Source organism: Neofelis nebulosa, chromosome 14 (assembly GCF_028018385.1).
Source record: "Neofelis nebulosa isolate mNeoNeb1 chromosome 14, mNeoNeb1.pri, whole genome shotgun sequence".
In the NCBI taxonomy this organism is placed as follows: Eukaryota; Metazoa; Chordata; class Mammalia; order Carnivora; family Felidae; genus Neofelis; species Neofelis nebulosa.
The window spans coordinates 28,235,191-28,258,482 of NC_080795.1; the positions used below are offsets into that span (position 1 = coordinate 28,235,191).

The window sequence follows — 23,292 nt, forward strand, 5'->3', positions numbered from 1 at the left end:
ACTCTCAAAACTCAACAATTAAAAAAAAAATTTTCATCTGGCAAATGGCCAAAGACATGAATGGAGATGAATGGCAAATGAGCATATAAAAAGATGGTCATCATCATTAGCCATTAGGGAAATGCAAAAATTAAAACCACAATGAGAAATAACTATACTCCTATTAGAAAGGCTCCAGTGAAAAATGGTGTGGGAGGTTGTGACAGGAGCAAATCAAGACACAAGATGGCAGAAGAGGAATTTCCAGCACTGACCTCTTCCCAGAAACATCAGTCTGAACAACTATTTACTTCTGAAAATATGATGAAGAAGCTAAGGATTCCAGGTGAGAGATTACAGGACCTGGGTAGAGTACAGAAGTTAGAAAAGACGCAATCAAATGGGCCGGAGAGAAAGTTTCGCATTACCCCTGTCATTCTTCCCCCAACACCCCACACCCCAGCATGGACAGGGAAACCCTCCTTCTGGGGGAGAGGGGGGGAAGGAAAATGAAGCAAGTACTGGTTTCCCCAGGTGGCTCCTATGGCCCCAAGCTCAAGGCAGGCTGCTGCAGACTCTCTCTCTGGGCCCACTCCAGTGCCACCAGGCTCCAAGCAGTTTTCCAGGGCTTTCCCAGCCCACCCAACACCAGGCTGGCCCAGGCAGCCCCAATCTCCTGGCCAGCAGCCATAAACCACATGGCAGGCCCACCCCACTTGTCCTAGGTCCTCGGCACCTGGGCCTCCCACAGACCCAGAACTCAACCTTGCCTTGTGGACCATTTGGATTTCAGGTAAAATTCCACATAACAATTGACTGTTATGCTGACTTTCTTTGCTAAATATTTCTCTCAGAGACCCTAGAGGGAGGCATTGCTATGTTTGGGATTACATTCATATATTCTGGGCTTCCCTGGTCATAAGACAGACATAACAGCATTGTGATTTCATCCCAATTCTAATGCAATCACTTGTCCTGTTTAAACAAACCCATGTTGAACTGTTCAGAAGAACAATTGTTAGGTGGAATTTTACCTGAAACCCAAGAGAAAGGAACTCTGGTAAACCAGGCTGGGCCATAGAGAGCAGACAGTTTTCCTAAGTCATTTGCATTTTACTTCACAGATTCTATCTCCTAAGTATAATTATAACAATTTCTTGGAATATGTCTGTCAAATTAGTGTTTCTCCATCTTGGAAAGAAGCAAGAAAGAATAGAATGAAGAATTTGATAGTATTTGCTCAAGAACCTACAGAATTTTCTATTTGAGATTTTATTTTAAAATGAAAGGAAAATAATTACTTGAGAATAGTTTACTCTGCATTATGAACTGTCTTCCTTTACTCTCTGCTCATCAATTGCAGCTAACGATCATTTCTCTCTAAAACTAAGCCCAGTTGTGGTCTGCTTCCTTCTCAACACTCTTGCTCTGAGTCATTGTTTTTGATCTGCTTTTGGGTCCTATGCTGATCTGTGTCCCAAGCTGACCCATGGTGGTTCATTTAAGTGAATCAGTGTTGTTGTGCTTTTTGGAAACAATTCTTGTTTCTTCTTTTCTTCTTGCTCAACATGCAATCCTTAAATTCTCATGTCTTGTTCTGCATTATTCCTGCTGTGTTTCCTATGATCTCTGCAATGCTGCAGTGATGAGGCACATCTACATCACTGCATGTTCCCCTCTGGTAATGTCCACTATGAAATGCTGCATGTCCTGATGGGGGGCAAAGGGGGGGATAATTATGAGTCCCTAGATGTAGGGAAAGAAAAATTACTTTGGATGCTACTTAGAAAACTATCCAAGGTCTTTAGATACAATGCCCTCCTCCTACCTGACCCTGACTCATTCACTGGGTAGAGACAAGGGAAGAAAATTAAGGAAGTTTTTTTCTTTTATTTGAGACCTATTTTTTATTGGGGACACTCTTACCTCTGTGCAATTCTTAAGTTGTTGAAGACTGACTCTACTTTGTCTCGTCTCCACTCCAGAAGCTCTGGAGAAATATGTGCTACTCTTAAGACATCAGGTAATTAATTCTATGCACATCATCTGCTCTGGCCCCTATGGTTGGTTGATGTTTGATATTTACCACTAAACTAAGGATAATGTTAGTGATATTGACAAAAAAGTGAAATCCTGAATCTAACAGGGATTGAGGTCAAATGAAAGGCAAACACACACGACTTGTAAGTCGGAGATGAATGACAACTATAGTCTTAATCAGAGTTTCAGAAAAGATTTTGTGTGACTTCTGACTCAGTCAATGGAAGGCAATTTACATTTCATGTCTGAGACAGAACAATCTGTCACTTAGAAATATTTGGGTCAGTAATATTGGCTGAGGATGAAATCATGATGAGAATATGAGAATGATCCTGAATAAACTGGATAACCAGAAAAATTCCAAGACCAGAAATACATATATATTTTGTTGTATTTATATATTTATATGTATTTACATAATACATATATATGTATTTATATATTGTATTTATATAATTTCATTGTATTATATAATATTATTATCATTTTATTATATTATATCATACACTGCCACTATGAGCATGATAGATGATATGTAGCTTACAAATTTCATCTGGATTAGAAAATAATTAGATTCTCTGCATCTTTACCATATGATGGAGTTTTACTTACAAACATGTAGAATTGTTAGCAGGAAAAAAAATATGGTTTCTTAAGGAAATATATTGTGACATGGAGAAAAGATAATTTAGGTATATACAGGCATGAAGAAAAAGAGAATAAATTGAAATACCGCATGTTTCAACAAAATGACTACAGATGTGCCTTTCAAAGGATTTTCTGTTTAAACCTATCATTTAAAAAAATAATATACTTTATAGATCTTTGGGCTCAAAAGTAATGGTTGTTGCTATATTCAACCATTTTGTGATAAAAATTAAAATCACATGTGTGTAAACATCGAAGCCTGGTTATTGGTAACACAGCTGTCTCTGCTCACCATAAAGCTCAGACTCAGATTCTTACAAATCCATTTGTGCTAAAAAAGGATGTCACACTTCAGTTCATTACATCCTTACAGTGTGGCTAACAGAGATTTTTGCCCATGACCTCTGCTGCATTGTCTAAGCAATGCTTTATTGTATCCTAAAGCATCCCTCCTACAGAAAAAGAAAAAAAAAAAAAACTGAGCTGCCTCATTTTTTCTCTGGAAACTGCTCAGTGGTCCCGCAGTTTTCTATTTGCACTCTAGGCTGGGGATGTTGCTAAGCAGCAAGTGCTTCTCTGCTCTGAGACCCGCTGTTTCAGGAGCTCTTTGCTCTAGATTTTTTGTTTCATGATAAAGAGAATTCATAAAGCAATACTGGTCAAGCTGTTGTTTCAAATCTGTCCAATGTCCTTGATATAGTGACCGTTTTAGTAACAGCACTTCATTTGTGTTAGGATCATAACATGTTAGATTTCCAGTGTTATTCAATAATTATCATCTCCACATTCCCAGCTCACAGATGAAGACACTAGACCTCAGAGAACCAAACTGAAATACTCAATTTGTGGGAAAATAAATTTCTCATTCTCTTTAGAACCCAGACTCCAAGTATTAACTCCTCTGTCAGGAAAATTATCAGGGAAAGTGAGTTGCTGAGAGCAGATCAGCAGTGGAGAAAGGGCTCCCTTGGATGTAACCCCAAAAAGCCCTTCTAAACAGCCCTTCTTTTTTTCTCTTGGTCTCAGATCAAGAAAGGGATGAACATCAGAAATACAGGAAAATGCACATAACACATATGCATTTAAATTCATTTAAACTCAGAGTGCATAGGTTCTCTGAAGCTCATCTAAAAATACTGTTCGTGGGGCACCTGGGTGGCCCAGTCAGTTGAGCATCCGACTTCGGCTCAGGTCATGATCTCGCACTCCATGAGTTCGAGCCCCACATTAGGCTCTGTGCTGACAGCTCAGAGCCTGGAGCCTGCTTCCAATTCTGTGTCTCCCTCTCTCTCTGTCCCTCCCCTGCTCACGCTCTGTCTCCCTGTCTCTCAAAAATAAATAAACATTTTAAAAAAATAAAAAATAATAATAATAATAATAATAATAATAATAATACTGTTCGTCAGGAATCCCTATTCTAAGTGGTCTAGATATCAAGACTATTCTAATATATTCTGAACTAATCATTGCTTTGTCCTTGTTAATATTCATGAAGTACTTACTATGTTCTAGAAGCTTTACATATGTTGAGATATTCAATCCTCTTCAAAATCCTATAGATCATTACTATTAAAATCCTCATCTTACAAATAAGGAAATTGAAACACAGAGACAGCAAGTAATTTGACAAAGGTCAAAGAGCGAATAACTGGTAATATCAAGATCCCAAGATTCTAATTCGCATGGTCTGGCTCCAGAGCTGGAACATGCTTTTAACCACTGAGTAATGTGATTGATCAAGCATCTATAACATCCCAATCGCTTTTGCTGACTATTTTAAGTTTTCCAAACTTTCTGAAGGAGGTTAACATTATTTCCATTTTCTAGATGAGGAAACTGCAGTTTATAGATATAAAATCCAATGTTGTTAAAGCTATTAAGTTATAGAACTGAGAAATGGACCCAGCTCTTCTAACATAAGTGCAGTATTACTTTCTTTACAGCAGCACTGTCCAATAGAACTTTCTACATTAATAGAAATGTCCAGTATGGCAGACATACAAACAAAAGACCTGATTTTGTATGAGCAATTGAAGCATGAATTCCAATCATTAAAATAATATCAACAGAGCTGTTACCATAAACATCATTATTCTAAATAAATCAAAAACGAAATAAATCAAAGACCAAAAAAACACAAACATTTTAAAAAAATTAAAAAAAATTAAAAGGGTCAGATCTACTGCTACATTTTCCAAACATAAGAGAAATAAAGTGATGTTCTTTCCTGATTGTATGTGCTCTATACGTTTTTTTCTTGGAATATTTTATTTTCCCCCAAGTTAGACCTCAGGACACCCTAGTTGATACTTTCTTTTAGATCTATTGCTCAGGTCTGCTCTCTCAGCATTCACAAGTCAGCTATCAGGGCAGCTCAGCTTCGTGATCACCACTGCACAGACTTCTAAATCGGCCATGTTGTATACAAAATGTGTGTGTTCTCCATCTTCAACTGAATGCTGAGACCCTAACCCTCAATGTGCCTGTACTTGGAGATGGAGCCTCCAAGGAGGTACTTAAGGTTAAACGAGGTCATAAGAGTAGGGGCCTGATCTGATAGGGTTACTGTCCTTATAAGAAGAGACAACAGAAAGAGCTCGCTCTCTGTTTCTTTTCTCTCTCTCTCTCTCTCTCTCACACACACACACACACACACACACACACACACACAAGCTCAGAGGAAAGATTATGTGAGGACAAAGCAGCCATCTCCTAGCCAGGAAAATGAGCCTCACCGGGAATGGAACACTGTTGGCACCTTGATCTTATACTTCCCAGCCTCCAGAAGAGTGAGAAAATATATGTCTGTTGTTTTAGCCATGCAGTCTATAGTATTTTGTTATGGTAGCCAGGTAGCATAAGATAGGCCCCTTTCTGGCTTGGGCAGAAAGTGGTTGACATGAACTCTCAAGGAACAGAGATCAGGGACCAGTCCTCTTCACTTTTCACGTCTGGAAGATTGGAAGAAATGGACTGATTGTCAACCAAGCCAACGAACAGAAAGAGGTCACCCACAACTCTGAACCCTTGGAGCAGACGATCAGGAGCGGGCACTCACTGTGCTGCTCACAAAGTTAATAAGCCTCTAGAAAAAGCTCGATGAGGACCAGCACCTGGTGGAGGAGTAAGAGGCTGCAATAAGGGTCCAGGTCATTGGAGTGGACATGGCACATCTAGAGTGGGAAAGGCTCACTACCATATGTCGATATTTGAGCCCAGTTTTAACCGGACATGGGTTACCAATATCCCCAAGAGAAATTAAGGAGAATAAGCAATGCTAATTCAATTCCGCACATATTTATTGATATTAACCCTGTACCAGAACACTCATAGCTACTACAATAATATATATATATATACACACACACACACAGAGTATTTATTATTGGCTCACAGAAGAGAAACAACTATGGTAGTTGTGGAGGAAGGAGTTAAGAGATGCTCTTGGAGGAGGTGACATCAGAATTCAAAATGCAAAGGTATAGAGAGATAGCTACCATACCAGACTGCTATGTTCGTTTCCCTTTTTAAGCTTATCTTCACATTGTCATCTCTGCCTGCCCTTTTTACCTTGACCTCAGGCAAATTGATATCACTGAAGGATACATCGTAACATGGAGATTAGTGATCTCCATAACATGCAGATCTAGGTAAAAGATCATGAAGAGATGCATGTGTCCTGCTAAGAAAGTTGGATGTTATCTTATTGGTAATGGACATCTTTAAAGAACATTAAGCAGATGAGTTACATATTACATACAGTTGGTTCCAGTGGGAGTATGAAGAAGGTACTGGTTCAGAGACCTACCCCAAAGTTTTTTACCAAACCGGGCAAGAGATAATGAGTGGTAACTAATAAGAATATTAAAAGTATTGAGAAACAGTGTAGTAGTGGTTAGAATACAGCATAGGGAACAAGTTCAAGAACTATTTGTAGAAAGAATGGACAGCATTACATGATTGAATGTGGAAGACAAGAAAGAGAGAAGATCAAAAATAAGGTGACTAGCTTGAGTGACTACATAGGTTATTGCGTCCAGGGGACATGGAATATAGGAGGTGGTCACACATGTAAGTTCAGCTTAGAAATACTGAATTTTAATTGCCTTTTGCATTGGTTGGAGGACATACAAGCAGCAACGGGATATACAAGTTTAAATTTTATTAGATATACAAGTTTAAATTTTATTAGACATATTTTGGGCTAGAAGATGTAACTTTGGGGATCAACAAGGTTTAGGAGAATACTGAGATAGATAATAGCAGTCAGGAAGAACATGCAAAGTGGAAAGAATTTTCCCGACATTTTAAAGACGTTGTGGAGGAAGAAGAGAAGCCTGGCAATGAGCAGCTACAGTACAAGGAGCATGTGGGATCGTACAAGCCAAGAGAGTGGTTTGGAGTGATTGGCAGCATCAGCTGAAACAAAGACACCAAAAAGACCATTTTAGTTTTGCAATTACTTGGTCACAGAACAGTTTCAATGGAGTGGCTGGGATGGAAACCAGAGGCTGAAGAATAAAAAAGTAAATGAGAAGTAAGGAAATTGGGGCAATGAGTAGAGACTCTTCTTTGCCAAGGTTTATATAATTCTACACCAAGTATTACAGATCAAGGAGATTAAGAGAAACAGGCAAACAGCCCAATTAGCCAAGCTCTGTCATCTCCAAGGGAAAAGCAACATTCTACTTGTTTGTGAATAGCCCTTGTACTGGCACTGCATGGAAAGGGAGATCAAAGCTAAATCAGACCAAAAGCAGCAGGTTTGAACACTGCAGAACAAAGCTGTATCCTGAGTGGTGGATGAGATATAAAGAGATGCCAGATGCAATCTGTGGTCCCCCAGGCTTACCATAACATGTAGGGACAAGGCCCAAAATAATCAAGACCTAAATGATCAGAAAGCAGCTGAGAGTCAGATCTTAAACATGAATTAGGCACCAGTGAATGTTTACTTCTTTGTTCATGTGGAATTTAACGATTCCCACTTGTATGTCTGTTGGAGGAAGTCACTGAGAGGATGTGACCACCGGTTGACCTGTGAGCTGGACCCCCAGCAATCAGAGGCTTCTTGTCCTTGGAATGTATGATCTGCCCACTGTTCTGACACTAGAAGCCATGGCAAGGATGCAGCCTTAAAAGAGTAATGGGTTATTGAGACTACCCCACCTGGACTAGATATATAACTGAATCCCACCTTAATGGATGGGATTCAGTTATATATCCTTAAGATCCTGGTGGACAGGTACTGAGATCTATTCATCTTGTGGCCACCAGAGACAAGCTCTGTATGCAATTTCCTTTGCTTATTCAAACTGCTGTCTACTAGTCTGGGATAGCCTGACTCTTCTTCAGTCTCTTTCTGCCCTCCATGTACAGGGGCCAATTCCAGATTGTATCTGAAGAACTCTCCAGGTTTTGAACCAACACTCATCATTTGAAAACCTACCTCTTGACAGCTAAACACCCAGTCACACTCCTTTGCAGCCCCTAAACTACTAGGTAGAATCAATACCATTAACCTCTGGCTCCAGGGCTTAGAGGCCCTTTGATCTCCCCAGCAGAGACCACTTAGTACTCCCGCAGGACCTGCTCATTACCATGACTGGGCACCTAAAGAACCCTAGGGCAACAAGAGAGCATAAAGGTCATGTGACCTCTGACCTGCTCCAGTCTTATGCTCACATTCCACTATGATTTGCTTCTGTGATCAAACCCAACCCAGCAAACCAAATCAAAAATTAGGGCCCCGGACCATTTCCTTTGCAATACTACTTGAGCCTTCACATTAGCACCCTTCCGGGGGCCTGTTTAATCTGAGTCTAGGCTCCTGTCTTGTGTTCACCACAGGATTAGGTTTCAGCCCCAAGAAGTTGGAACCAGGAGTTGGTTTAGCTATGAATGTGCCCTTGGGTCCCTTCCTGTAGAGAAGCCAGCCACAGCAAGGGGTATCCACAAACATGGGTGTGCCTGGGGGATCTTGAAGCTGACACAAAGACTTAGCATATGTCAGAGGTTCAAACTGTTGTTTGCTTCATGAAGAATGTACATGTATATCTCTTTCTGTAAATCAAGAAGTCAGTAGTGTGCATTCTTACATTGCTAATGTTCAGGGATCTTTGTGCTTTCTGCAGAGACACCTGCCTAAAAAGGTCTTTGGAAGAAGAATCTATGCAACGTGCAAATACTAGAAAGTTTTAGATTTTATCCATTATTGATCATAATATCATGGAAGGAGGATTTATCCTTCAAGGCTGTAGGCAAGTCACTTAAGGACTCTTAGGTTTGGTTTCTTTAACTTTAATTGTAGTAACAATACCTGCCTGAGGTCACTATTGCCATAGGATTGTTGTAAAGTTAAAAGAATATATTACTTATATTACTTAACTTCTCTGTGCCTCAGTTTCTTTACCTAAAAAACAGGAATCATAAAAGCACCTACGTCATAAAGTTGTGTTGAAAAAATTACTTGAGGGGCACCTGGGTGGCTCAGTCGGTTAAGCATCCGACTTCGGCTCCGGTCATGATCTCGCGGTTTGTGGGTTTGAGCCCTGTGTCAGGCTCTGTGCTGACAACTCAGAGCCTGGAGCCTGTTTCTGATTCTGTGTCTCCTCCTCTCTCTCTGCCCCCCCCCACCCATGCTCATGCTCTCTCTGTCAATAATAAACATTAAAAAAATTAAAATAAATAAATAAATAAACTGCTTGAGTATATAAAATACCAAAATACTTCTAATATCCAAGGATACTTTTCCAAGAAGATATACAAATGGCCATCAAACATATGAAACTAGGTTCAACATACTAACGACCAAAGAAAATACAAACAAAAACACAATGAGACACCTCTTACCTTCCAAAATGGTTACTGTAAAAAGGAAAAAAAAAAGGACAACAAGTGTCGGCAGTGGACAAGGACATAGAGAAATTGGAATCCTTGTGCACTGTTGGCAGGAATGTAAAATGGTTCAGCAACTGGAGAAGATAGTTTGGAGGTCTCTCAAAAAGTCAAAAATAGAATTTCTACATGATCCATCAGTCTCACTTAGGGTATATATCCAAAAGAATTGAAAACAAGATGTCCAAGAGATGGTTGCACAACTCTGTTCACTGCAACATTATTCACAGTAGGCAAGAAGTAGAAGAACTTAAATATCCCTCGATGGGTGAGAAGATAAGGAAAATGTGGTATATATGTACAATGTGATATTATTCAGCCTTAAAAAAAAAAAGGAAATCCTGTCACATGCTACAACATGGATGAACCTGGAAGACACTGTGCTAAGTGAAATAAGCCAGTTCCAGAAAGACAAATACTTCATTATTCCACTTATATGAAGCATCGAAAATGATCAGACAGAAAGTTGAATGTGTACCAGAGACCAGGGACAGGGGCAGGGGGACATTTTTGTGTTGGGTGAGTGTAGAGTTTCAGTCATGCAGGATGGGAAGCGGGGGCAGGTTTCTGGGCATCTCTTGCACAATGTGCATGTGGTCAACAATATTGTACTCTACTCTTGGAAATTGTTGGAAGGGAGAATTTTGTGTTATGTGGAGTTTTTGCCACTTTTTAAAAAGTTGAGAGAAGTAAACTCTGTGGCAGAAATTAACACTTGACTATACCTAAATCTCCAGAGCCTAGTCTGAGATTTGGCAAAGAGCAAAGGTTTAAAACAAATGCTTCTTGGAGGAAGAAAGCCAAATGAATGCAAGAATGACCTGAGACTAAAATTTGAAATATATTCAGCAAGTGGATATTTGCTGAGGATACTTGTCTCTCAACCTTGAGCTTGGTATCCATAGTGGTGACTGGAGGATTAATGGTCACCAGAGAATATCCTTGTGATGGAAAAAAAAAAAAAAAAAAGATCAGAAGTGGCATTTTCAGATAAAGAGCTATGTGGGAAAGGTAGAAAATTCCAGACTCACTGAATGCCCTTTTCCTCCAAGAAACTTTGTCTAAACTGTCCTACTTTCTCAGCTGTTATTGTCAGCAGTTCTTGCTTCCTCCATTCTTCATTTTTATTATCTTGGCTTTCTGAAAACTGATGTTTCCCTATACTGAGATAATTTCTCTTCCTATTACACATTTGAGTTTAATTCTTGAATTATAAAGTGATTCTGAATGTAGGTCACTTCTCTCACATACTGCAGAAGCTAGAAGGATCTGAAACAAGAGCAGTCAGAAGCTGAGTCATGCAAAGCTGGCCTCCTCGGTGCAGGAAGGTCTCCCCAGCAAGTTCACCCAGTGTCCTTGGACCAGAAGTCGGGGGAGCTGTCCTCTTCTTGGTCCAATCAAAAGGGGTAGCAAGAGACAAAACATATTTGTTCATTCAAAAAATGCGAAGCAAGCCTCAGCATCAGACACTCAAGTACTAGGATAGGCCAGAGAGACAGAAAAATCAATGATTAATCCCCGAGGGATAAGCATAGAATCCCATACAGGCTGCAAGATAACAGAAGAGTTGTCACTATCTCCACTAAGAATGGCTGAAATTGCTCAGTAAACGCTTTCCACAGAAGAACTGGTCTAGATAAGGTGACCAAGAGTTAGTCAGGCTGAAGGGGCAAGGAGTTGGGTGGGGGCCAGGGAAGGAAGCAAGAACATTAGAGGGGGAGGCAGCAGCTAGCTCATATCATTTTGCTACAGGAGAATTGCTATGTCCGGAGAAAAGAGTCCAGGTGGAAAGGCTGCAGGAGATGACAGGAGAAGGCAAGGGCTTAACGCAAAAATAAGCCCAAGAAGGTGCTCATGTGCTTTCTGATAAATTTGAAACTGCTCTTGAAGCTTATGGGAAATGAAGTGCCACAAAGAGACTGGCTCTTCAGAAAGACAACTTAGCAGCTGTGTGCAGGGTGGATTAGAGAGAAGGCGGTACAAATGTGGAGGAAGCTAGTTACATGGCTATTGTTACTCTTCAAGAGAGACGTTATTAAAGTCTGAACTGGGAGAAAGGTAGTGGGAATGAAGAAGGTAGAAAAGATTCAGAAGCCTTTTGTTAGGGAGGTGGTAAAAGGATGCATTTAAGACTATATACTCTCAAGTTAGACTTCCTGAATTTACCACTTATGTGTTTTGTGGAAATGTAACTTCATCGCTATTTTTTATAATTTCATTTAATTTTGTAATGATTATTATTCAAAGCATGAAGGGAAAAATACCTACCTATAAAATACTACCATCCCAAAATAACACACCATTAACATATCACTGAGTATTTTTTTGTACCTTATATGTTTTGTTTTACAAAGTCAACAATGCTCTATGCATTTGTTCTACAACCCCCTGCAAAGCTAATCATATTTTTTAAAGAAATTTCAAAACTACAACTAATTTAATTAAAACTTAAACAAGCACCATTTATGACTGACAATTGTTTTGTTATATGGGTTCAAGTTTCTTTTTTTATAGAACAAAACAGCAAATACATTCAGAGCCCCACTTGCTTGGTGATCCTAAGCACCACACCTCTTTGTAGGCATCCACTATCATAAATTTAGTATATATAGTTCCATGTTTTGTACACCTAGAAACATGTATTTTAGCTGTGAATAATATATAACAATGCTCAGTATGTGTGTCTTTAATTTTATAAAAGTGTGAACTATGAGAACACAGCATAGCTTCATAGCTATGAGAACATAGCTTCAGAGCTAATGCTTGGACTCCAAAGTCAGACTGCCTTTCAACTGAGGAAATATTAAAAGTGATGTATAGGAAAAAAAGTCACAAAATACTTACACGTCAAACTCAATAAGGCCTGGCTGTGAGTTAAAGAACTGGAGAAGTGAAAAATGTGGGGAACGAGGGACACCTGGTCTACATGCTCGGAACATGGATGACTTATGTGGTTGTAACATTGTCAAATGAGGTAAAACATTTACAGGAAAACAGTTAGCTTTAGAGAGCAGAATACTGAATTTGGCAGTAATTATTACATGACAGTCATCCAAGAGGCGTGCTGGTTACATTGGCCGATAGGAAACTAGATACTCAAGTCTGAGAGTCTTTAGAACCTTAAGGCCCAAGAAATCAATTTGCAAGTTGTCAGTAGGTAAAGCAGTTAAGTCTCTAGGACTAGAGGCGATCACCCAAGAGAGTGCACTGATGGACAGAAGAAACTTCCCCAGATCTAAGGAGAAAAGTGGAAGAAGGAAAACTAGAAGGTGAAGGAAGATACAAGGAAGGTAAATGGCAGCATCAGCTGGGACAGAATGTCCAGAAAAACATCCCTTGGATTTCACAATTTGGAAACTGAAGGTAATTTACAGAGTAAAGTTTGAGCCTAGCTGCTAGAATGGAAGCCAGATTGCGACGAGTTACTAAGTGAATGAGATGGAATTGGGACACTGGGTGTAGGCAATCTAATTGAGAAAATAATATCTAACAGCCACTCGACGATTATGAAGAGACAAACTCAACAGTCCAACATTAAGGTTCAAACTCCTAGTCCATGAGCTTAGCTTGGTTCACTAGCCTCAGTGCCTCACGGAGTCTTGCACGGGCTTTGTGAACTTATTCCCATAGATGACCTCAAGTTCTCACAAATTTGTCATCTTCTGACCACTAAGCACAGAGTGGTTGCCAGGGAGCTTGGAAACTAAGCTCCCCCAACCTTACAACCAAGGAGGCTGAGCATCCCCAACAGGCTTAGTGCTGCTTCCAGTCCTGTGACCATCCTGTTTGTTCTAAATGGATGACTGTTTCCACTAGAGGGTCTGCTAGGACGGTTCTAGCTTCACGCTCACTCTAGCAACTGGGCCCCTTCCACGCTCCTACCGTGGAGCCTTTCCCAAGAGCCAGACGCAATCTTGTTTCCCTATGGTTTCTGCCTGACGGTCTTATGTTAGTAAGTTTCCCGGTCAGGACTTAATGCTCACCAGGCTTCCCAGGGCTTGCCTCTAATCCCTTGAATGATTCTTATAGGAAGTGAGACCATAAAATGTACCTTCTGACCTCTGTAATCTGAAAAGCTGCTTGGATCTGTTTTCTGCCTACATCCCATCTTCCTATCGCTATATTTCTTTATTTCTACCTTCTGGTCTTTCTGCGACCCTCTGCTTGCTCTGACAAAGCTTGTGAAAATGGAGATCTTCTGTGCTCTGGGTCACGTCCATGGCACAGCCACTGAGTTCTGATTGTTCAGGTATTCTCTTAATTAGTGAAGGTGTTTTTTTCTTTTCTTTTCTTTTCTTTTTTTACTGACCACCAAGTCCCAAAGACTATGTATGATTCCACTGGTATGGCCACTATCAATTATTTCAAAAGGTAATTAACAAATTAAGACGTATATTGACACACACTATATGTTTGTGTCGTGCTGCCTGATATGCGAGCTACAGAGCCAAGAGAAAAAAGACTTGAAAACACAATGACAAAAAATTGTAAGTTTTTGTAACAATAGCCAAAGGCTCACCTGAGTCACATATTTCCCAACGAGGGATACAAACTATAATAAAAATTCTTGGCTGTAAACAACTTTAAAGTATGCAAGAGAATTTTAGATCATTTTATTTGAGCTTCACAATGAGAATGCCAGATGGAAATCAGGAATTACCATCAAGGGAATTTTTACAAATGAGGAAATTTCAGTGTACATAGTTCAACTCAACTGCAAAACTGCACTTGAACCTTTTTGTTGTTTCTAAACCCCGAATGTGATTCCAAGTCTGGATGAAGTCCAGGCTGCTAACCTGACATAAAGGTCCTGTACATTTGTTGGCTGCCCCCGAATTCTGCAGCCATGCCCGCTGACTTTTTCAAACCTTTGTAAACATTATTCTTTATTTCTGCAATGCCCTTCCCTCCTTCCTCCCCAATTAAATGCAATAAATATTAACCTTTCTGTCTTTTTCATCAAAATCTGTTACACCCTTTTCTGCGCTTAGGCAGCATTTTTGTGATATCTTCACTAAACTATTATGTTTTTGTTGTTTTGTTTTTTCTCTGGTCCTTTTGCTTTTTTGTGTGTGTTTTGGTTTGTTTGTTTTGCTTTGCTTTGTTTTTGCTTTTTCAAACGTACAATTGTCACATGTGACCTTTTTCTCCTCAAAGGAACTTAGTATAAGACCTGGCGAAGAAATGAGCTCAGGGCAATATTTGTTGAATGAACTAACGTTTAAAGACAAGTCATGAGTGGAAGTTTGCTCAACTACTGGATATTTTCTGGAAAAGTCTTGTACTTCAAAATCAGTCTTCATTCTGTAGAGCTTGGGCCCAGTATCTACAATGAATGAAGAGTTAGGGGCAACGGCGAAATCCTTTATGAGCGCTTGTGCCTGAGACTCTGAGCAAAGAGGGTGGATCATAGAAAATATACCTACGCTTGGTGATATTTCATGCTCCTTTTCCTTTCCAGCTGTTTCGAACGCAACAGCCCTCCACATGACATCGGGAGCCTGGGTTAGATGGTGGAGCTACAAGTGGGAAGGAGCCTGCATTCCTGAATCATTACTTGCAGAAACACCCAACCAGAAACATCTCCATTGCACCATTGTGTGATCAAGAAATTTTGCAGAAACACCCAACCAGAAACATCTCCATTGCACCATTGTGTGATCAAGAAATTTTGCAGAAACACCCAACCAGAAACATCTCCATTGCACCATTGTGTGATCAAGAAATTTTGCAGAAACACCCAACCAGAAACATCTCCATTGCACCATTGTGTGATCAAGAAATTTTATTGAGTTTGGTCACTAAAACTCTGAGGGTTATCTGTCATTGCTACTAAATTACTGTAACTTAGCACAATAACCTAATACTACTTAGATACATTAAAAATACATGCACAAAACAAGGCACATTTTATAAAACACACACAAACAAAAAAAGTCGGTGTGTACTAACTAGAATGGTTGCCCAGGAGAAAAGATGGGAAAATGAAATTAGACCTGGAGTGGCAGAGACCAGCAGCGATGAGGCACCCTCTGAAGCACCAGTTGGGGAGTGTAGCTCTGGTCCTGAGGTCCAAAGAAAGGGTAAATACTGTAATTGTGCAAGAAAACTGAAGGAATTTGAAACTTGTTTGATCAAGCAGTGGAGGTAAAGGAGCCAGCCCTGTAGTTTACATTAGGTGGGGTGAGATGGTTCCATTGCCGAAATGCCTTCTCTCAGATCGCATAATGGTGAGGAACTGTGGTACTCTCTGGAACGGGGCTGAGCTGGGTGGTCAAGAGCCAGAGGCCCAGATCGCAGCTAGGAACACGAGTGAAGCAGGTGATGACTCTGAGATGCCGGGAAGCTAGGTCTTAATCTTAACTGTCATAAACTTCTGGTGCGTTTTGGGGAAATTCACTGTATGATCAATACTTTGGTTTTCTAAGCTATAACATAAGTGGAATCTACTTTATCTATTCTAGTAGAGTGCATGACACAGCGTAAATGAATTTAAAGTATTTCTGTTCAGGTATGGGCACCTCATACTGATGGCGAGGCGTGTATATCTGTATTTGAGGACAGAAAGCAGCCTACAAGTCCACATGGATAAGAGTGCTTAGCAGCTGCAAGAATCTGGCCACCTACTGATTTAATGATCTCACCCATGCAACATCTGTTTCTGGAAAGCAAAACTAATGTCGCTTTGCAGAGCTAAACCTAGTGAGGAAGCCTCAAGTGCAGTGTAAATAGTTCGTGATGTTTCTGCTGTAAATTACCTAGAAGACATGGTGTCCAGGTGATCACAAGATATAAGAGATTCAAGAACACTCAGGGAATGAAAGCAAGCCCAAAAATGACATTTTCAGAACAAGAAGAACTGGCCTGGAGAATGTTCCATTAATAGACTCCCTTTCTGTGGCCAGTTACCTAAGTGGATAATATCTCTAATTCATGGCTTCTAAATATGGGGTCCTTGCATCCCTAAAATCCATGAAATGGTAAGCAAAATTGTGTGTATATGTATTTATGTGCATTTTCTTGGGGATAAAATGACTCTCCTCAGATTTTCAAAAATAATTACTAAATTCAAAAAGGCCTCGAATAATGGGGTTTAGTTTCTAGCTAGCAATTTACACGTGTACTTAGTATGCCAAACACCGAATGGGAAAAACAAGTCGTCTTGAATGAAGGGCAATACCGGGCGGGAAAAGATGTCAAGGTCAGGCTGGAAGAGTAATTAAGTTAACCTCTGAGTGGCATTTATCATCCTGGATTTGTCTACAAGACTACTTTTCTGTTTAAGGAATATATTGCTGCTCTGACCCTCCTTTGGCCTTTTTGGAGAAAAACATTCTTTTAAAACTGGAATCATTGCATTGAATACTAAGTCCATCCTTCTGTCCTTCAAAAACTTGTTACCAAAATCTGTATCTATGAACCTAGTTAAGCAGCCCCTTTGGGAATGATGGTCACATTCCATGTCGAATTTTTGGACTGGTGATCAGTTTACTCATTTCTGCCTTAAATCATTTAGTCACTCAGGAACAAGTTGAGATTGGGATTTAGGCGAGGGTCAGGAGTAAGGGCAGGGTTACTAGATGATATTAAAATTTAAGAAAAGTGATAAAACTCAGAAAGATGGATTATGTTAAAGGATGGGGTAAGTCTTGGGCGCCTGGGTGGCTCAGCCAGTTGAGTGTCTGATTCTTGATTTTGGTTCAGGTCATGATCCCAGGGTCATGAGATAAAGCCCATGTCAGGCCCTACACTGAGTGTGGACCATGCTTAAGGTTTTCTCTCTCTCTCTCTCTCTCTCTCTCTCTCTCTCTCTCTCTCCCCCCCCCCCACCTTTTGCCCCCTCCCTTACTCACTCTGTCTCTCTCGCTCTCTCTCTAAAAATTAAAAAATGGGGGGCGCCTGGGTGGCTCAGTCGGTTAAGCAGCTGACTTCAGCTCAGGTCATGATCTCGCGGTTCGTGAGTTCAAGCCCCGCGTCGGGCTCTGTGCTTTCAGCTCAGAGCCTGGAGCCTGTTTCAGATTTTGTGTCTCCCTCTCTCTCTGCCCCTCCCCCACTTGTGCTCTGTCTCTCTCTGTCTCTCAAAAATAAATAAAAACTTCAAAAAAACTTTTTAAAAATGGGGTAAATTTCAGAGTTAGGTGAAACTCAGATGTGTGTCATTGGGGATGTGTGTGCCTGTTGCAATAAACTACTTTCTAATATACAAAAATGGAAATTTATTGGGTAATTAAGTCAAGAAAGAAGATAGGATTGCCCAAATGTCTTGGATATTAAATCGTCATCCCCATTAAATTGATAGATGCCCCATTTGAGGCAGAAGAGGTAGACAACACTAATACAAAAAAGCTAAAAGACATTAAAAAACTGGCCTTATTTTGAGAAGTATATTACAACTGAAGGATAGGATAAATGTGGAGAAGACCAGGCTTTTAGAAAGAGGATTTATCACAAAGTCTGTAATATTCTGAAGATCTTTATCTTGATGGTGATGGCAGTGAAAATTACCACAAAGGGTTCCCCATCTTCCACCTCTAGAGTCTGCAGCCCTTTGGAAACCAAAGTGGGCAATATGGAGGTGATATGGACCAAAGTGGGTGATATGGACCTCTAGTCTTCCTAGATACCCAAAGATACTTGGCAGCATCAGAGATCTTGTGGCATGTGACCTTTCTCTCAGCCCCACAGCTGCCTTCAGGAGCATCTCAACTGACAGGAGACAGATGCCCTGCATAATCTGTTATGTATTTAATAAATAATATGTATTTATTAAAATATAAATTTAATAAATTCTAAAAGCACCTGAATCTACCTGAATTAGGCAGTTGTGCTCACTGGAGCTAAAAGAACCAGGCCCACAACAGGAATATGAGTGTAGAGTGGAATTGTGTCATGACCAAAGCACTATCTCCTTGGAGGGGAGAGCGGCAAAGTCTCATGGAGCAACAGCAGCTGTTTTGGGCCAAGGCAGGCAGGAGGAGAAACAAACACCTGATAGGGAGTGTGAAGCAATATGGAGGGTGACCATTAGGTATTTGTACGCTATATTTCTGTTCCATTTATTCAACAAATAGATAATATATGGATTTATAGACAAATACCATATTCTAAGTCTGGGGATACATTGGTAAACAAAATAGGCAAAATCCCTGCTCTCATGGAACTCTCGGTTGTCTTAACAGCAGTGGCAGGTACTTTCAAGAGCTACCTAGAGAAAGAAATGGTTCCTTAAGTGTTATGATGCTCAAAGATGACACACACTTCTGCAAGGCAAGAAATTGCCTGAACATTTTTCATGGATGATGCTCCCCTATGAGCCAATTAGTGAATGCTGAGTATCTTCCATTTGCCCCTCTAGATCCACACTCCACACTTCTCTATCTTGTTGTCTCCTGTGAGAGTTTAACTTCTGTAGGCTCAGTCAATGGGTGCATGTGCCTAATGGCTTCCAGTTGGCTTTAGCTGATGGGAAACCAGATTGGAGAGAAGAAGGGTGACATCAGGATGTAATTCCCCTGACTCCTCCCTTTAAAATTTGCCTCAAGCCAGTGGTGCTCCTTAAAGGGTGGTAGGGAGGGGGGGATAGAGGGAGCACTCTGTTTCTCTCAAGGAGTCTGGTCTCCATGACTCTGTCCTCCCAGGTCCCAGTAACCACACCTCTTCTTGCCCCTTCAGGCCTAAAGGTTGAAGCAGAGGCTCTAATCCTTACCAGTGGTTTCTAGACTACCCCGTGTGGTTCTTCTACCAGCCCTTGTCTGCTTTGTAAATACAGTAAAACCTTGAATTGTAACTTGTCCTTCGAGTGTTCCTCAAGACAAGCAAACGTTTCTAATAAATCTTGAACAAGCGATGTCTCGCAATATAAGTAGTATGTTATGCCGAATGTCGCATGATCACAACTAAGCCAATACTTCTCTTCTCTCTCTCTCTCTCTCTCTCTCTCTCTCTCTCTCTCCCTCTCCCTCTCTCCCTCTGCAGGATTTTGGATGATCGTCTCCCATGCTCAGATGTTCGGCCTCAAGCCTCAGTGTTTGACAGAAATCAGTGATTTTTCAGAGCACTGGAAGGTGCCCACAACTGACACTAGTGTATTTTTTGTCACTTCAAAACACCCATGGACGGTCCTCTGCTTTTCCATACAAGAGTAAGCTCAGGAATGCTTTGCTTCATTCTAGGTCAGGCTGCCTGCAGATAGAGACCCTTTCCTCTGCTGCCTTATTGCCAGTTACATTAAATACAGTAGATGACAAGAGTTTATTAATACTGTGCTGTAGTCAACATCTGTGCGAGTGCATACAATGACCTTCATGCAGAAAACGATTCCATTGAGCCTATAGATAGCAGTGATTCCCTTAGTGATAGTGAAAGTCATCCTACACAATAAGCCTCCTGTCTCTTGTCTCCCTCACACCAGCCACGAAGGTTTTCAAAGGTAAGTGCAGGTTAACTTGTTTATTTTTTTATTTTGGATTGTCTTTATTATTTTGTGTTGTATTACACTATTTTTTAATGTTTATTTATTTTTGAGAGAGAGAGCACAAATTGAGAAGGGGCAGAGAGAGAGAGAGAGACAGAATCCAAAGCAGGCTCCAGGCTCTGTGTTGACAGCAGAGAGCTAGACGTGGGGCTCGGACTCGTGAACTGTGAGGTCATGACCTGAGCCGAAGTCAGACACTTTACCGATGGAGCCACCCAGATGCCCCTTATAATACAGTACTGTAATCATTTCTATATAAATACCTTTGGGTTATAGAACAAATCATCTGAGTTTCCATTATTTCTTGTGCGGAAATTCGTTTTGATACACAAGGGAGTGTGAAGCATGTTTCTGAAACGAATTATCCTCACAAACCAAGGTTTTACTGTAGTTCCTGTGTGTAGTAGCCTGAATAATGGCTACCCAAAGACATCCCTGAAACCAGTAAATGTTATCTTATAAGGAAAAAGTGCCTGCAAATGTGATTGAGTGAAGGATCTTGAGATGGAAGGATGGTCCTGGATTATCCAGGTGGGCCTGAATATCATCACATGTGTCCTTATGACAGACAGAAGAAGAGGAAGCAACGTGACCACTGAGGCAGAGACAGCAGCGATACACCCATAAGCCAAGGAATGGCAGCGGCCATCTCGGAGAAGACAACCGATTCTTCCTCAGAGCCTATGGAGAGAAAGTAGGCCTGCCAAAAACCCTGATTTCAGTCCGGAGATACTGATTTGGACTTCTGACCTTGAAAACTATGAGAATAAATTCTTCTTATGAGGCACCAAGGTTGGCTAGTTTGTTTCCTTGGTCATTGCAATATAATACACTTTGCTAATAAATTCTCCTAAATGTTCCTGATTATCCTATTGAGGTATTATCCTGTTAATATTCAGTATAGAGCTCTTACCATGATGGTTTGTAGAAAAACAAAGTCCCTGATATTACATACAAAATTGTGGGCATACCTAGAAAAATCTTTTGCTAAAAAGAGGCTCTCTAATTTTCATCAGACTCTCAGAACAATAAGTGTCTCAATAGGTTAAAAATCAAATTACTGAGCCAAATGATAGCAGTTAGCCACTGTACCACTGAAAAAGAACCAGATACCTTGATTCCATAGGGTATGTTGATAAGACACAGCCCACAGGGCCAGCCTTGAAGAACAAGTTGGCTTTTTAATGACATTTATCATCTTGGATTTTATGCAAAGCCACTCTTGTGTTTCAGAATTCTTTATTACTCTGACCTTCATAAGATGTTGTCCTGTTTCAAGGAAACAATCTCTTATACTCTAGAAAATACTTTGTTTAAAGTTCAAGCTGTGTCTTTCCTGCAAAATTTGAGCCAAACCTACTGTATCTAAGCAGGCCAGAAGGGGCAGCTCATTTACACACAGTCACACACTCACCTTTAAAACATTTGGGGTATCTTTTCTAGAAGTGTTCACGCATTTATCTGTTTATTCTTGTAGTTCGAGAAATGGAAGCAAAGACAAATAGGATACAGTTTTTGTCAGTTACTCAATTTAATAAGTGGGCTCTAAAGCAGTGGTCCAAAGCAAGCAATAATAAGGGCGCCTGAATGGCTCAGTCGGTTAAGCATCCGACTTCGGCCCAGATCATGATCTTATGGTCCATGAGTTTGAGCCCTGTGTTGGGCTGTGTTGACAGCCCTGAGCCTGGAGCCTGCTTCAGATTCTGTGTCTCCCTCTCTCTCTGCCCACTTGTGCTTGTCTCTATCTCTCAAGAATAACTCAATGTTAAAAAAAATTTTAAAGCAATAATATTTATTATGAGATCAAGAAGTGGGGACATTGCCAAAGAGAGACGCCAAAAGCAGGATCTCAGAGCATAAGAGTTTGCAGGTTGCAGGAACACATCAGGTCAGCTGCAAGAGAAATATCCCATACTTAAGCTGTCACCTTTGGGTTGTGTTTGACCAACTCATTTAAATCTGTATTGTTGGGGTATTTTTTTTTAAGTTTTAGGTCATGAAATCACTAGTGGGAAATGTATGAATATATGATATATAATGTGTCTACCCATTTACATATCGATGGACATTGGGTTGTTTCCACTTTCTGTCTATTACAAATAAAGCTGTTCTAAAGAGTCACGTACAAGTCTTTGAATGAGTATATGAATTTCTCTTGGGTAAATACATAGGAGTGGAATAAATATTAGTCTTATTATTATCGAGCAGCTAAGTGTTCTTTGCATGTTCTATATATGTGTGTGTTCTATATATGCTTTGCAAAGATTTGCTTCTTTATTTTCTTAACAGTGTATTTTGAAAAGAAAAGGTTTTAAATGTTGATTAAATCATGTGTGTTTGTGTGTGTGTGTGTGTGTGTGTGTGTTCGGTAGAAGTCAGTAAGAAGACAGGATAGACAATATCTTCATCAATTCAGGAGAGAAATGGTCAAAATAACGGTAGCTATAGGGGCACCTGAGTAAGCCACCGACTTCAGCTCAGGTCCTGATCTCATGTCCGTGAGTGCAAGCCCCACATGAGACTCGCTGCAGTCAGCCTGTCAGTGCAGAGCCAGCTTCAGATCCTCTGCCCCCCTCTCTCTCTGTGCCTCTCCCACTTACATGCTCCTCTATCTCAAAAAGTAAATTAAAAAACATAAAAATAAATGTTTATAAAAAAGTAAACGTTGGGGCGCCTGGGTGGCGCAGTCGGTTAAGCGTCCGACTTCAGCCAGGTCACGATCTCGCGGTCTGTGAGTTCGAGCCCCGCGTCAGGCTCTGGGCTGATGGCTCGGAGCCTGGAGCCTGTTTCCAATTCTGTGTGTCTCCCTCTCTCTCTGCCCCTTCCCCGTTCATGCTCTGTCTCTCTGTGTCCCAAAAATAAATAAAAAAACGTTGAAAAAAAAAATTAAAAAAAAAAAAAAAAAAAGTAAACGTAGTCGTGTATGGTGGCATGAAGGTAGAGGAGAAATTAAAATACCACGAGTGCAGCCTAAGTTGTTTCTGTGTAATAGGATATGAAATTATGCCGCTGTAAGGAATGGAGATGGACGCAAAGCAAAATTACAGATATCATAAGAATAATAATAACTGGCATTTTGATATATTTACATGTGTGTGTGTGTGTGTGTGTGTGTGTATACTTAATACTCCCTTGATTGCAGAATGATGAACTGAGCAATTTAAATGGTTGCTATAAAAAGGGAGTTCTTACAATTTTTTAAATTTAAAAAAAAAATTTTGAGAGGGGTGCCTGGGTGGCTCCATCGGTTAAGC

The 23,292-nt window shown here is 40.4% G+C and overlaps 1 long non-coding RNA gene across 1 annotated transcript in view; it reads left to right on the top strand.

Moving 5' to 3' along the window:
- The window catches only part of LOC131495110 (uncharacterized), a 113,817-nt gene extending 91,658 nt beyond the window's left edge, over nt 1–22,159 (top strand). Inside the window, exon 5 of the long non-coding RNA XR_009253769.1 lies at nt 19,540–22,159. This is a non-coding gene — a long non-coding RNA (uncharacterized LOC131495110). The remainder of the gene's footprint in view (nt 1–19,539) is intronic.
- The last annotated feature ends 1,133 nt before the right edge of the window (nt 22,160–23,292 follow it).